Below are 16,591 nucleotides of genomic sequence, written 5' to 3'. Positions count from 1 at the left end.
TGACGTTGGAATGGAAAATCTCCAATTTCTGCGTGATGTTTCCAAGCGACCGAGAACGAGCATAGGTGCGAAACTGCAAATTCAGCACACAATCACGCTCGTACAATCCTGGATAGCAAAGATTCGGCAACAGCTGAGGCAGCGACAGCAGCATCGGCAGCAGCAGCAGCACGCCGTGGTAATTGGCGCGAACATCGGTGGTCCTGCGAGCGTGCAGTGGGACGAAGTTGGAAGTGCTTTCGCCAACCGGATCCGAACGGGGGTTGTAACGAATCTCGGGCATAAGAATTTGGACGCCTTTTTCGACGACGCTCAACGAATCATCGTTGAAGAATTGAGGCTGGTACTGCGCGCAGAGGGTAATGTGAAGGTTAACCTCACATTATCGTGCAAATTCGAAAACATAAAGCACGAGGGGATTGCGGAAGAAGTTAAAAGCTTCAACACCGCCAACATCGCGATCCTCCCCGCGAGCGATATCAACGGTTGGTTTACACACGCAAGGGCCGATCTACTTGTGAAGGTTGAGGATTTTGAACAATGCGATTCTGGGTGGAGCACTACGAGCCGTCAGGCGAGTCAATCACTCATGTGATTGTCGCAACTCGCCTGACGGCTCGTAGCGACATCTACCACGCTCGTCTTCATACGAATGCCCCATAAACCTTACGCTCATGTCGCAAAGGCAGAGTTTTGAGGACTTTGGGTGAGTGAATTTTGCGGATTTTTTGTGTGACGATAGCCTTTTAGACAGAAAATGAGGTCCTTCAACCTTGCGCGAGATGCTATAATGAGTCTATCACAGCTGTGGGCATATGAAATTGTTTTGAACGGCAGTCTGATTGAAAATGACGTGTACGTTACGTCGACAAACCCTCAGAGGCATATCTCAAATAATTCTGGTGATTTCGGTTATCATTTTTAGTGATTCAGTGAATTTTCATTTATTCAGTTATTTTGTGTTAACTCAGGTGAATCGTAATTGATTTACAAACCTATTGACACGCCAATTCAGCGAGTTATTTTTCCCTCGCATTATTGAAAAATCGGATGTCAATGATGAATTTCAAACTAGTGGAAAAATTATGTTGCAAAGACACAAAAAATGTTCGGAAAGCATAATTCAGATTGATTGAATGACTAATTATGAACCCTAACGGCATATCAATCATCTAAAATCTCTAGTTTGATGCATACATCGATGATTGGAAGTGTTTTATAACATTAAATCTTAAATCCGCTGATTTATTTGGGGATTCATTTTTATTTTCACTTGTAGATGTGTGTTTCGTAGTATTGTGTAGCTGGGTATTCGCTAATGTTTCACACACATGAGTGTGCGTCCGTGTGTGTGCGCCCGGCAGCGTGTGCCGCGGCAACAATACCGGGGTCAGCGCTCGAGAAAGGGTACAACAGGGAGAGAGGGGAGGTGCCGATATTTAATTCGTAAATTGAAGATGAAGTTTGTCGAAATTCCGGTCAGGAAGAAGAATGTTTAATAATTTGAAGGACGTGAGAATAAAAATCGACGTTTCGGCCGGGCCCTGCCGACCATCCTCAGGAAAAATTTCTACAATAAATTGACAAACAGGATGCTTCAAAACACAATTCTGGATTGAGAGCATGGAAATATGTCCATACGAATATTTGTTGTTGTACAAAATAGGTGAAAAATTAAACAGTTGCAAGAAACTTGTCTGAGTGACAGTTTTAGGTTAAGTGTCAAATTTTAAAGGATGGTTAAATAGAGGAAAAATAGGTTGATGAGAAATGAATTATGTCAGAAAAAATGCTTAATAATCATGTGGAAATTGGAATTGAGGAAGAGATCAGTTAAATTTGAAAAGATTACTCACAAAAAATGACGACCAGTACATGCTTAGGTGTTGTTAGTAGTACAGCATTTCGGACGGAAGTGAAGGTTAGCGGGAATCGATCCGTAAATCTATGTTGATCACGTGTGATCTTGATCTATGTTCGAAAGTCATGGATTTAAAAGGCAGGTGACCAATCGGAGTAAAGGGGCGCCAAGATTTGAAAACAAGATTATGTAAACTAGAGAATGTTGGAGTATAAGTGGCTAAGATGTTCAATATCTGTACGTTTGTTAACAGAGTTCCTTTTGTTCTTAAAGATATGAATCTTCATCTTCATCTTCTTCATCAAACTTCATCTTCAATCTACCTCCTGGTCACGAACTTCTTTCATAAATACAATGCATCGAAACGGCTTCGTGGACGTCTCGTACCACCGTGATCCTACTTCATACCGCACTTCTAACCTGAGATCACCTTCCTCTACAAATCACTCACAAACCAAGAAGATCTGGAACTACCGGAAAAAACTAGCACGTATCAAAAACCGTAAAGTGTTCCTTCTTAAATGCCGTCAATTTGGTATTATTCCAAACTTTCTAAAATTTAAAATCAAAAACCTACAACATTTAACAAAGGAAAAAACCTTCATCAAAGCATTACGCTTCTTACAACACAAGTGTCTATCGCTCGAAATTAAAACATGTTATCGACAGGAAAGGCTGTTAATCCAAGAACTAAATCATCATATTAACTTTTTCTTCTCGAACCATTTCACTAACTTAGATTATAAAAATTTCTACTTGGATATAGAGAAAGCCAATCGTTTATTCAATGCCATTAAGACAGATAATATTATAAAATTTAACAAACTCAAGTCTATACATACTCCTAAAGAGTTTCACACTAACAATTGGTTAGTTAACTTATCTAAGACAGAGTTACCTTCTGAAATTAAGGATACCTTATCACTCGGTCCGAATCATGGTTTACCATATAATAATATTAAGTTACCTATTGATGATATTGTAAGTAGCGTAGAATTAGCTCTCATTAACAAAAGTGGAATCACCAAAGATAAAGTAAGATCAAATATCAGCCAACTCATTAGCAACAGACTTGGCAAACATCCTCCCACATCTCACGTTCAAATAACTTCCAAAGTTAAACAAACCAAAGAATTTTTAAAACAAAATAACCACCTAGTAGTCACCGATGCTGACAAAGGTAACATTACAGTCGTCATGGAAAAGATGGAGTTTGAACAAAAATGCCAAGATATCCTTAATGACTCTATTACCTATACTCTTATCTCTCGTGATCCCACCTTAAAAATACAAAAACAAGTCAACGATATGAAAAGCCTATGGCAACAGAAAAAATTTATAGATTCCAACTCTGCTAAAAACCTCAAAACTTACAACTCTCTTCCTCCCAAAATATATTTTCTACCTAAAATTCATAAAGAAAATGTTCCTCTCAGGCCGATTGTTTGTAACATCAATTCTCCCACCTACAAAATTTCGAGATTTTGCTCTTGTGTCCTTTCTAACATAACAGGTACATCCGACTATCACATCAAGGACACTTGGTCTTTTGTAAACAAAATCAGAGGAACAACAATCCCTCCTGATCACCTGTTAGCATCCCTAGATGTCAAATCACTGTTTACCAACATTCCAACCAATTTAGCAATATCGATTATCAGTAAAAACTGGCCCAATTTGAAACCTCACACCAACATTAATAAAAAAGAATTCCTAGCGGCCACCAAACTTCGTTTAGATTCATGCTATTTCGCTTACAAAGATAAATTCTACCAACAAATTTTTGGCGTAGCAATGGGCTCACCAATTAGCCCAGTAGTAGCGAATCTAGTACTTGAACATTTTGAAAAAAAAATCATTTCAAATCTTCCTTTCAGCCTCCCTTTTTACTATCGATACGTAGACGATATTATAACGTGTGTCAAGAATGAAAACCTACTACTCCTTCTGACTAAGTTTAACAATTTTCACCCACGTATACAATTCACCTTTGAGTTGGAAAAAGATGGTAAAATCAGTTTTTTAGACACTATGGTGATTAACCACAATGACACTATAATTTTAGATTGGCACCACAAACCAACCTGGTCTGGGAGATACATTCACTTTAACTCACATCATCCCATTAAACATAAAAAATCTGTCGCCATATCCTTATTCGATCGCTGCCTGAGAATCTCAAACCCTCAATTCCTTAAAAAGAATTTAAAACTTGTAGAAACAACTCTCATTTCCAATGGCTACCCTATAAAATTCATTAATGATATCAAAAAGTATAGAGTAGATAAAATGTAAAACTCGATTGATTGGAATGTAGACTCCAACAATCCAACTAATGTTAAGGATAAATTTAAAAACTCTATCTCTATACCGTACATTGAAAATCTGTCTAGCCAAATCAAAAGAATTCTGAATGACGAGGGAATTGAAATTACTTTTAGAATATCTAATACTACCAAACTGTCTCTGTTTTCTCATCTTAAATCTGTAACTCCTAATTTAGAGAAAATTAACTGTGTATACAAAATACCATGTCGAGACTGTAGCAAGAGTTATTTTGGACAAACGTCACAACATCTAAAAAATAGAATTTCTGGCCATCGTTCTAATATTAAATGCCATGTCACTGATAGATGCGCTTTAGCAGATCACTCCCTAAATCTGGGGCACAATTTCGATTTCAACAACTCTATAACCCTAGCTACAGAACCGAATTGGTATAAACGTATCATCAAAGAAATGATTCATATCTTTAAGAACAAAAGGAACTCTGTTAACAAACGTACAGATATTGAACATCTTAGCCACTTATATTCCAACATTCTCTAGTTTACATAATCTTGTTTTCAAATCTTGGCGCCCCTTTACTCCGATTGGTCACCTGCCTTTTAAATCCATGACTTTCGAACATAGATCAAGATCACACGTGATCAACATAGATTTACGGATCGATTCCCGCTAACCTTCACTTCCGTCCGAAATGCTGTACTACTAACAACACCTAAGCATGTACTGGTCGTCATTTTTTGTGAGTAATCTTTTCAAATTTAACTGATCTCTTCCTCAATTCCAATTTCCACATGATTATTAAGCATTTTTTCTGACATAATTCATTTCTCATCAACCTATTTTTCCTCTATTTAACCATCCTTTAAAATTTGACACTTAACCTAAAACTGTCACTCAGACAAGTTTCTTGCAACTGTTTAATTTTTCACCTATTTTGTACAACAACAAATATTCGTATGGACATATTTCCATGCTCTCAATCCAGAATTGTGTTTTGAAGCATCCTGTTTGTCAATTTATTGTAGAAATTTTTCCTGTGGATGGTCGGCAGGGCCCGGCCGAAACGTCGATTTTTATTCTCACGTCCTTCAAATTATTAAACATTCTTCTTCCTGACCGGAATTTCGACAAACTTCATCTTCAATCTACCTCCTGGTCACGAACTTCTTTCATAAATTTAATTCGTAAACGAATAATAATAATTCACCCAGACGAACAAAACAGCAATTTCCGTGGCGGCAAATCCAGATGAAATGATGCACTCTGATTGGCCTAACGCTATCGCTTATAATTAAAAAATTATGCGTCGGACGAGCTTGCGGCAAAGAAATTCTCGGCTGGATTTGAGTCGCGTATCACGCCGGCTGGTCCGTGTCCCCCAAATTAGGGACATCCTGGTACCTTCAGTGCGGGCGATCGAGTTTGAATCAGCAAGTACAAGAATGTATTCGAAAAAGGCTATACGCCCAATTGGACGACTGAAATATTCACCGCGAGTGAGGTGAAAGATCCCAATCCGCCGACGTACAAACTTACCGATTATCAAGATCATCCCATCGAGGGGGGCTTCTACGAGGAGGAGCTCGGCAAAGTAAAATACCCCGACGGCTATCTTGTGGAGAAAGTATTACGCAAACGGGGGAATCGGATCTATGTGAAGTGGTTGGGTTTTGATAGTTCGCACAATAGCAGGATAAATAAAACAGCCATGTAACATAATTTGTATGTATTTCCCGAATTTCAATAAAAGATTTGAATATACAAATATTTCCACACTTATCTCCTTTGCATGCACATGTGCCGGACTCGATGCCATGAAAATAATAATAATAATAATAATAATCTGCAATTTTTCTATACGATTATTACACATTTTTTTTCATTTTCAGAAAACATTTTTTCATTTTCAGAAAACTTATTTTCATTTTCAGAAAACTTTTTTTCGTTTTCAGAAAACTTATTTTCATTTCCTGAAAACTTTTTTTACGTGTTAATCAAATGGGAAAAAAATTTTCGGAAAAGTTTTTTTCATTTTCTGAAAACTTTTTTTCGTTTTCTGAAAACTTTTTTTCATTTTCAGAAAACTTTTCACGTGGTGAACGAATAAAAATGAATAATTTCTCAATATATTGATAATAAATAAATAAATAAATAAATAAATGAATAAATAAATAAATAAATGAATAAATAAATAAATAAATGTCAAGTATATGAATTCACATTGTCAAATCCAGTCTAAATCGTTTCCGCATGATGGCGGATCGCCCGAGGCGTCGAGCGTAAATATTCGCAATAATTAAACGTGTACAGTTTTATCCTATAGCTATCAGGGGGCTGGGACAAACCCCCAAGGTAGGGTCTCGGTCTGTCCAGGTATCAATATGGAATCTCAAGCTTTTTCACATCATGTAGAGTGGCAGGGAATTTGATGCCTGTACAGTTCAACTCGGAGATAAAGCGGCGATAATGGTTAGTTCTATCGGTGGGGGTGTTGGCCGGGTGGCGGGCTGTAGTGATGGACCAGAGAAGGCATCTTTCATCGTTGTTTTTCACGTTCACCACCGTCCTCTTCCGCTGAATATCCTTGGACAGGTCAACGAATGTCGAAAGCCCCGCAGCGAGAGGCTGGTACCGGTCGATATTTCCGAGATTCGTTACAACTCCCGTTCGGATTCGGTTGGCGAAAGTTCGATCTCCAGCACGCCTGCTTTCATCCCCTCGCGGATGAATTTTTGCAGAGGTGGGTGGTTGGTGATCGCATAGTTTATTTATGGCACATAACCGCATGAAAATTCGAGCTTGTTGAATTCCCCACCAAGATATTTCATTTGCAGGCGATTTTGCCCAGCCATGTTGCACATTTCAGCCAGCTGATTTGAATCTTCTTGCAGGACCCTTGCGATTCTCGGTGGCAAGAAGACGTTGTAATCTTCATCGATCGTCGCCAGAACACATACCCCAAATTTCGTTTTGACCAGCCGTAAGTCCGTGATGTTGTACGCCGCTCCAATTTCAAGTTCCGACATCTTCTTGGTTGGCGGATTCTCCAGACGGCCGACGTGGCTAACTTTTGTTAGATCCATCGCGTTTCAATCGGTTTCTTGTTTTTCACTAGTAACAGCAGTTCACGACGCGAAGAGACGATGAGACCAGCGTCATCATCGGAATAGGCCCACGTTTTATATACCCCATCGAGTGGGAAATAAGGAGGTAAACTATTAGCGTAAAAGTTTACGGATCATCATCAACATTCCCAGCCTATCTAATTGCGGTGTCGCCACCCGGTCGATTAGCACAAAAGAATGTATTCAAAGTATGGTGAAAATATTATTTTCGCTCTGAGGGCGAACACTGCTGCAGTCGTTGAACGTTTTCCGGCGCACAATCATACGTCGGGACATATCTTATTCCTCGCTGATCTGACGACGCTTGATCCAATTGGCTTCGCATTCATCGTCATCTGGTTCGATGTCCGAAAAGATCGCGATCACCTCATTTCCCCCATTTTTGAAAATGCCGGATTAATGTTATGTCCTGAACATATACCCTGTGCTGCCTGCGCGGTTGCGCACGAGCTCTCCGGACACATTCAACGAGTCGCCGAAGATCTTGGAGCGAAAACTCCGAAGTCGCGTCGCTGAATCCTATAATTATTTCTTCGCCGGTAAACTGGTTATTACGTATCATGATGATTTTAGCGCTTTCGTCTCACAAGAATTATAGAAGGGTAATTTCACCGGGAAAAGTTGACGCGAGGGATTTTATTAAAAGTGAGAATCGTAACCGGACAAATTGTGGAAAACTATTGGAATTGCATGCGTCTCTCTGAAATTCAAATTACACCGATTATGAGCAGGAGCACGATATTTACCCGTGAAGTGACAGTGGTCGTGGCACTTTTTCTCCTCAGGGGTAAACGGCTTTTCGCAAATGTGGCAATTCTTTGCGCGCATATGACAATCGTGTTGCACTTGGGTAAGGTAAGAATTTGGGAGAGTGATAGTCAAAGCAAACTATTAGCGCGAGTGAAAGTTTACGGATTGTCGTCGACATTCCCCGACCTATCTAATTGTAGTGAACATTCTCGGCCTATCTAATTGCGATGTCACCATCCGGTCGATTAACGCAAAAGAATGTATTCGAAGTACGTGGAAAATATTATTTTTCGCCTGGGGCAAACTATTGGCGCGAAAGTTTACGGGTAACGGCGAAAAATCAAAATGGCTATTCGTCCGACCAAGAAATAAATCACATTATCAAACTGTCTGACGATAAAAATCAAAATGGCCGCCCATCCGACTGAGCAAAAATCGAAATGGCCAACTGGTGACATCATAGCGAAAATCATATTATCAAACTCTCGGACGATGAAAATCAAAATGGCCGCTGTCTGAATGGCTGCTCGGCAGACGGCAAAATCGGTCGATTATGCTGATGACGTCATAGCGAAAATCATATTATCAAACTGTCGGACGATGAAAAATCAAAATGGCTGCTCATCCGGCTAAGCAAAAATCAAAATGGCTGCTCATCCGGCTAAGCAAAAATCAAAATGGCCGCTGTGTGAATGGCCACTCGTCTGACTAAGCAAAAATCAAAATGGCCGCCATCAAAAAATCATAGTCGCCGTCAAAATGGCCGCCATCAAAAAATCAAAATGGTCGCCATCAAATAAATCAAAATGGCCGCCATCAAAAAAATCAAAATGGCCGCCATCCAAAAAATCAAAATGGCCGCCATCAAATAAATCAAAATGGCCGCCATCAAAAAAATCAAAATGGCCGCCATCCAAAAAATCAAAATGGCCGCTATCAAAATGGCCATCGAAAATGGGGGGGGGGGCATGGGGGGGCATATGGGGCATGGGGGCACGCCGCCATGTTTGGATCTAGAACTCTCATAACCTATCTACTCACAAGAGTGTGATTGAGACACGAACTTTACGAATCAACGTAGCAGGTGGACGAAACAGGAACCAGGATTTTCAATGCCAAAAAATGCTCGTGTCGCGTGAATTTGTTACAATTTTTGTATCTTGTACTTTGATTTCAGCATCGTCACCAACGAACGTCATCCCAGCGCAAATGAAGCGTTGTTTTTGCAGTTATTGATTTCACTTGTGTGGATTGCAGGTGAGTGATGGAGATTATTTTCTATGTACCTTTCTCCACACTATAAACATTACTCGTCACCGCCACCGACGTCACCATCACAGGAACTTAGAACCCTTTCTTCTCTTTTCAGACGCTATCTAGAAAGATAGACACAATGGTCTAAATTGTGCTACAGGCTTGAGAAAGTGAGTGCGTTATATAAAGAAAACGCCTACTCCAAATTTCAAATCTTCAGAAGCTGCCAATTTTTTTCATGGCCTGGGAGTCAACGATAGCCGGGTCATTTTGGCAACATCAATTTATTTAATGAATCATCCGTGTAACGTATAATAGTAATATGAACATTCTCCAACGCACCACCGTGACGAGGGCTTATGGGAGAGCTTTATTGACGATTAAAAATCAACAAAAAAAATTCTTAGACGCATAAGCGAAAGTGTTCTTACACATTGATTGGAATATAAGAATTTCACAAAATATCGTTTTCCGCCTGAATTTCACGACTGAACTCGTCTTTCACCCATATAAGCAGGCGTAAAAAAATCTAAAAAAATTTGTATTATCAAGGATGAAATTAATTGCGATGCTTTTTTTTATAATAACAAACACGAAAAGAATAGTGTTTCACCCATAAGATACAACGACGGTCGTCCAGGACTGTGAAACTGCGTTGGACATGCGGCACATGAGCGACGAGGTTAGAACGCTGCATCTCTACCTGCCTTAAAGACGATCGTTGGTGTTCTGAATGATTGGAAGACCATCGTGAAGCTGTTTTTTCCATGTTATACGTTTACTCAGTGAATAAATTCAAACTCTGGCGGATAGTTGTAATAGATCTTTTACCGTAAGAATCGAGACTCAAATATACTGGTAAAATTCGCAAAATTCCACCACTTATGCGGGTGGTCGACAAGCGTGTCGTGGAATCCAGGCGGAAGATGATATTTTTCTAAGTTTCTTATGTCACATTCTCTACAAAAATATGTCTATGAATTTTCTGTACGGCGCATCGTTAGCTAGTGATGAAAATCAGAATGAGCCACAAACAATTTTCTCCCATGTAATCCTTATGAAAAATGGAAAAGTGCGATGCGCAACCTCTTAATGTTAAGATTGAGAGCTAAAATTTTGAAAGACGTATTTTCGTGCTCAAATGGAAGTTCTCAACTTGTTTGGAAGTAAAAAAAATTACTTTTTTTATACTATCTAGCTGTACTTTCAAAATAGTTGTAAAATTGATTATTCGATATTATTATGAATGTGACTTATAGTTCAAGAAACAAGAAGATATTTTTCCAGTATTTTGGGTATTATAAAGTTTTAAGTAGTTTAATGTGCCGCGAATGCAAACGGCTCATGTTTACCATTGGTGAGGTACGAAAAAACGGAGTATGGTTTCAGGATGAGGGCTTACATAGCTTTACAGCACATGATGTGAATGCAAATATGTCGATATATTGTCGATTGATGTTCCCAACACAGAAGAAAAGTTAAAAATGGCAGTTTTGATTATTTCAAAAACTCTTGCAATTGAAATATTTCCCGAGATGTGCGATGCCATGATGGCTAACATCACGGTCGCCTACACACAATCCACATTCCACTGAAATCATACATGCTGTGAGTACCAATAGCTATTTTGTTGAGTAAAAATTATTTTTGCCAACCGATGAGATTTAATATTAACAATGTGTACTTATAATCAATTACCAGCGAATAAAATTAATGAGTTTTTGATACATAATGGAATTTAACACAGGTCAATTAAATGAATTTACTCGAAGCGCTTGTGCATTGACAAGCTTTTTTTGCTAATTGTCGAAATACCCTCTGTTCGCCTGCATTTTTGTGATCATGATTAATTCATATTTTATTATTGATATTTTTATTATTAATTATTACTGATTTACGATTCTGATTTATGGGTGGATTGAATTCAATGGATCAGGGGCGATAACGTCGGAAATGAACCAAGTCAACGTAGAGTGAAATATGTTTTGGATGACGGTGAATGGCTTATACGGGCAGAACACATTATCGCAGCAAAGTTGTGAGCGAAGAACAATTTTCAACAATGTTGACACCTGATCCAATAGCACTCCACATTTATACACCAGCACGAAGTTACGGGCAAAACCAGAAATTACTCTATTTAAAATAGTCTCGGGAATCATGGATTGAAACGGGGTATCATGATTCCTGATAGCGACGAAGTAGTGAACTTTACTGCAAAATGGTCCCGTGAAACTTGAATTCCTTTGTACTACTAACAGTACAGAATGATCGGTTTGATCGTTGACAGAACATGAGATCAACTGAACACTTGAGAATTTTGTGTACCCTGAAATTCACTCAAATTTCTCTGCTGATTTTTGTAGGGCTCGTGTTGTTGAAAATTCTTCTGTTATCAGAGACAATTCAATAATGCATTGTTTTGAAGTGACCGAAATCTGGAAATTAGAACGGATTACGTCAACTTGTATGGATTTTCTGAAACACAAACTTTTGGACTGTGCAGCGGAGAGCCTATGATTGAGAGATTAATGTAACGCCTCCAAAGACCATCTAACTTAATCCGTCCAAGAGTAACACCGATTTTTCTAGTTTTTGGGTGGTTTCCACCCCTTGGGGGTGGAGCACTTAATTCGAGCGGGTGGTTTTCCGCGAGCCTTTAATTCTGGAGTAATTTTGACGTGCGTACGAACTCTGTAAGTTGTTGCGTCCGAGAGTTAAACCGATTTTTCGATTTTTTTGGTGGTTTCCACCACCGGGGGTGGAGCAGTTAATTCGAGCGGGTGGTTTTCCGGGAGCCTTTAATTAGCCTTCAATTATGGCCCTCACACTTTTTCAAATTTGACCTCGTTCCCGTTTTTTTTTAAGCCTGGTTTATCTCGAGCTGGCACCGCCACAGGTTTTTTTCAAAAAACGCCGAGCAATTAATTCAAAGCTGAGCAATTCCAAGAGCCTTTAATTAGCCTTTAATTATGACCCTAACACTTTTCCGAAATTTCACTTGTTTTCCGTTTGTTTTTGGTGTGGCGGTTCCAGGTTTATGTCAAGCTGGCACCGCCACAGGTTTCTTTTAAGAAACGCGGAGCATTCAATTCGAAAATAGAGCATTTAATTAGCCTCTAATTAGCCCTTAATTATTCTATAGGAAATTTTTCGATTTTCGAATGTGGCCGTTCCAGCTTGATATGGCTTCAACATTGAACTTCAGATTTCTTCTTTCAATAAACGTAGTATAGATATGAGAGTTTCAACCCAAAAAAATGGAGGCGTACCGGCAGAGTAGCCCCGATTCCTACCTTACCGATAGTCGGTATGGTACCTCCGCGATTGTAAGCCTTACCTACTATGTTGTTACCCGCTGAAACGGTAATACAGATAGCGCCACCCGTAGTTTTGCTCGATTTTACTAACAGACAGTTTGACAATTAAATTTTTTGCGTTGTCGTATAAGCACGGATTTTGATTTTTTCGCCGTCTGATGAGTTGAAACTTCAAACTCTCAACGTTAGATAGCGCACATTCATTACCCACGGAATTGTTACCTCCGATCTTCACGATAGTTGGTGTAACTGGGTGTTGCCGCAGGTGTGTCGCATATGGCGCCCCACCGCTTTATCGATTAATCAATATTCCGCCGATCGACTCTGCGTTGTTTCCAATGCTCGCCGCAAAATGGCAACTTTTTTCGTCACGTGGTTGCATGAAATATAACTTTTCAAAAATAACGTTTGGATGCTTTGAAAAGATGTTTTTCATTTATCAGCAATTACAATCTGTTTTTGGCTTATACATAGTAATGGTAATAAATCGTCTTCTTTAAAATCAAGCAAATGACCTTACACATATTTTCATTATTCACACAATAATAATAATTAAACATTTTGTTCCAAAATTGACTTATACCAATTTCTTAACCGTGCCACTTATCGGGCTGTACTTGACAATACGATCGTGCAAGACCATGCAATAGGCTGCAGTGTTTGCCGGAAATTCCACGCTTGCTTTAGATTTCAATCGAATATCCGCTGGTCCGGTTTTCAACGATTCATTCTGTTTCGAGCAGCCGATAACGATGAGGGGAGCTTGACTTATAAATTCACGCTTCGATAGCAAAGGTTCGGCGTTTTTGTTATAGTATACAGTGTAACCAACTTTTATTCAAACTTCATCTTGATGATAAGTGCGAGGGCTGAAGACGGTTACCCTACGGCACAGTTACTGAGCTGAATAATTAGTTATTGAGAGATATTTCGAGAGATAGATATAATTGTTGGGCGCCAGACGCAGGTGCGTCAGAAAATAGATAATTGGAAGAGAAGGAATAGCTAAAGAGAAGATCAGGTTCTACGACGGTTTTGCACAGCTTGCTCAGTAAAGACATGATAATGGTAGAGGGGGGAGGTTGGATCAAACAGATAAAATAGGAAACAGGTGAAGCAGAAATAGTATCAACTATATTGACCGAGAAGCAAGAAATATAAATAACAAGCGAACAACTGAAGAGATTTAGATACAATTAAGTGATGTAAGACAGTTAGATTACAGCCAGAGAACAGTTGAGCGAGGGACTTAACAAATTAACAGAACGTCTTTAGAATAAGCGAGAGGTATGTGTAGGCTCGTAATACTATTATCCTAGGCAATGATTAATACGGTTTTACATTAATTGATCAGAACAGGGAAATATATAATACACCATCTAAGGTACTTAAATTCAGCATGAATAACGCAAGCCGTAAAATATAAAAAGCGATTATAAGAAACATACGAAGTACAAAACTTGTAATAGTTATCACATTACCAGAATCATCAGAAATATAGCAGGTGCAGGGACTGTATTGATTACAGGATATATTCAAGGAAAAAGGTCAGGTAAATTATTATTTGAATCACAGCAGAATGAGGTCTGTGTATATAACTAGCCAAGTAATCAGGTAAAGAATGATTGTTATAGAAACTAACAGATAGTACGTAGTCTCTAGTTTGCGGTAAGTGCGAGACGAAGAGTGATAATATTCAGAACAGCAAAAGATAATTTCGTGATTAAGAAAAGCAATACTCAAGAGGATTAATGCGCAGCGTACTACAAACAAGAAAGACTACGGACAACTACGATCAACGGTATTAGCGAAGAAAATAATGAAAAAGGTGTTATTCAGTACGGCGCAATACTCCAAAGTCAAAAGAACGACGAGTGATGCCGCGCAGCGACATAAGATCGCTCGCGCGGCACACTAACTAAAATTAATTACACATCTATCTCGTGGAGACGGTGCTCAAGAAGCGTGGAAAAAATTATACGTTAAGTGGTCAGGTTTTGACCCTATATACACAACAGCTGGATGAATGAATCTGATATGTAACATTAAATGAACGAGATTATTTTTTAAATGTGTGCCTTCATTTTTACACCTTAAAGATACAATTCAAACAATGCGCAGTCTAACTGCAGGTCTTGTAGCCCCACCGCAGCGTATCGGTCGTGTTTGGAAATACGATTCGCTTATCGTCGTTCCAGCTCAGTCCTACCTTCTTCTGTTCTATGGTGTAGACCCGATGCTTCTGACTCTGTGTCAGACTCTGATGAACGACTAAATTTTTGTGTTTTAAAGCACACTTCAAATAATCATTGAAAGTTATAGTTTTTAATAGCGATCCTTTCACACCCTTGGCTCGTTTTCTGTCCTCATCCTTCCCCATCACTCTAAACGAATACAATTTCGCCCTCAAGCCAATAAATTCTGTCATTATTTTTCTGTTACACTCGTCTTTCATCTAGCCGAGGACTTTTTTGTTAACTAAAGGCATTCCGTAAGCGTTATCAAGCGGATAATCAGACGTATCGAATTTATGCAAGTCCTCCTTCATATTTTCGTATATGTCAGGGACGGTAAAGTTGTAAATCAAACTGTCGGTATCGGTATACATTAATTTTGCTCGGTTGCCAAATTTCCGTATAACATAATCATAATAAAAATCGTAGATATATGTTTTAGACAGATCGAGGATGGAGAAACCTGCATACATTGGTTTATTCAACTTGAGTCTCGTTTTACGCACTTGAACTATTATCATATTTTCATTGAAGATTGTACAGCTGTGGAAATTTGGTTTGGCTATGGTAGCTCTAGCACTGTACCTTCCACCCCATTTCGTAATCAATCCAACATCTCTGTACTTTCGCACGTTCTCCACTGTCTTACCAAGAATAGCGTTATTCATTAATTTATAAAAGTTCTTCTCGAATTCGTTGTTTGATTTTTTTTCTCAAATCGGTATTCAAATCTATGTATTTTTTAAGCCAAGTTGTTTGTCTGAACTTGAGAACTCGATGAATTTTGACTAATTTTAAATCTAACTCCAAACATTGTTTGAAAACGCGATAATGAATAACGTAGTTTTGCTTGGTAAGTAATGTGACCGTCAATTTCGGTTCCAATGCTTTAATCAGAAAATGCGAATCGTAACCTGACAGATTGTGGAATATCACCAGGATAGTATGTGAGTTCTGATAATTTAGATTACAGCCTCGGTGAGCAGCACCACGGTACTTTCCAGTGAAATGACAGTGATCACGATGTTTGACGTCTTCGAGCGTAAACGGTTTTTCGCAAATGTGACACACCATTGATAAATTAAATTCACATTCAAGATCCGCGTAAATGCAAAATGGAACGATTTCGTTGTGCTTGAAATTTTTCAATTTCAGTATCTTTTCCTCCTCTGTGGGTCATTCAACTTTGGTCTCGTTCAAACTCATGCAATAAACTTTGTGCTTTGTTAAACATCTTTCAGATTGAAAGTGAGTCAAACATCTATCACATAACCAAGTACGATCATTACGGAAAATTTTGTTAAGTAGCCGAATATTTTGACTTCCGACTTTTACCCATTTTTGAATTTCTGCTGTTAATGATGATTTGCCCAAGATTTTGTACATCGATTCCATAATATCGATCAATCTCAAACACTTCGTGGATTCCATCTTTAGCTTTTTCCTCACGTGTACTTGACAAGTTGATACTGAATGATCATTTGCAGTGACGAGGTAGGGCAGCTGTACGTATGTTTGTGTGTGCGCGCGAAGCTGTCCGTGTGCGTAGAGCGGTAAGCACCAGAACAATTACGTGAACGGAGATAACGACATTCGATGAACATGCGGACCACCCTACGATATCGCATTTTTACGTTTGCAAAACATAAACACAAGAGTTCATTATATAAGACTGCAAGTCCTGGACTAGCTCATTGGTAGTCAAGCTCAAGTGATGTAAAGTGTCTTGTGCCTTCGAATATACTTTGCCAGAAAAGA

At 38.9% G+C, this 16,591-nt stretch overlaps 1 protein-coding gene and 1 long non-coding RNA gene across 7 annotated transcripts in view; one reads left to right on the top strand and one right to left on the bottom strand.

The window, feature by feature from the left end:
* Nmdar2 (NMDA receptor 2) overlaps nucleotides 1–16,591 on the bottom strand; it is a 1,937,843-nt gene that overhangs the window by 1,291,517 nt on the left and 629,735 nt on the right. The window lies entirely within an intron of this gene.
* On the top strand, nucleotides 9,201–10,851 carry LOC124215116 (uncharacterized). The gene is made up of 3 exons (XR_006882277.2): nucleotides 9,201–9,282; nucleotides 9,395–9,449; nucleotides 10,669–10,851. It is a non-coding gene; the product is annotated as an uncharacterized lncRNA (long non-coding RNA).

This window comes from Neodiprion pinetum, chromosome 3, assembly GCF_021155775.2.
Source record: "Neodiprion pinetum isolate iyNeoPine1 chromosome 3, iyNeoPine1.2, whole genome shotgun sequence".
NCBI classification, from domain to species: Eukaryota; Metazoa; Arthropoda; class Insecta; order Hymenoptera; family Diprionidae; genus Neodiprion; species Neodiprion pinetum.
Note: the sequence above shows the minus strand (reverse complement) of the source record. Positions and strands in the feature narration are given on the sequence as shown.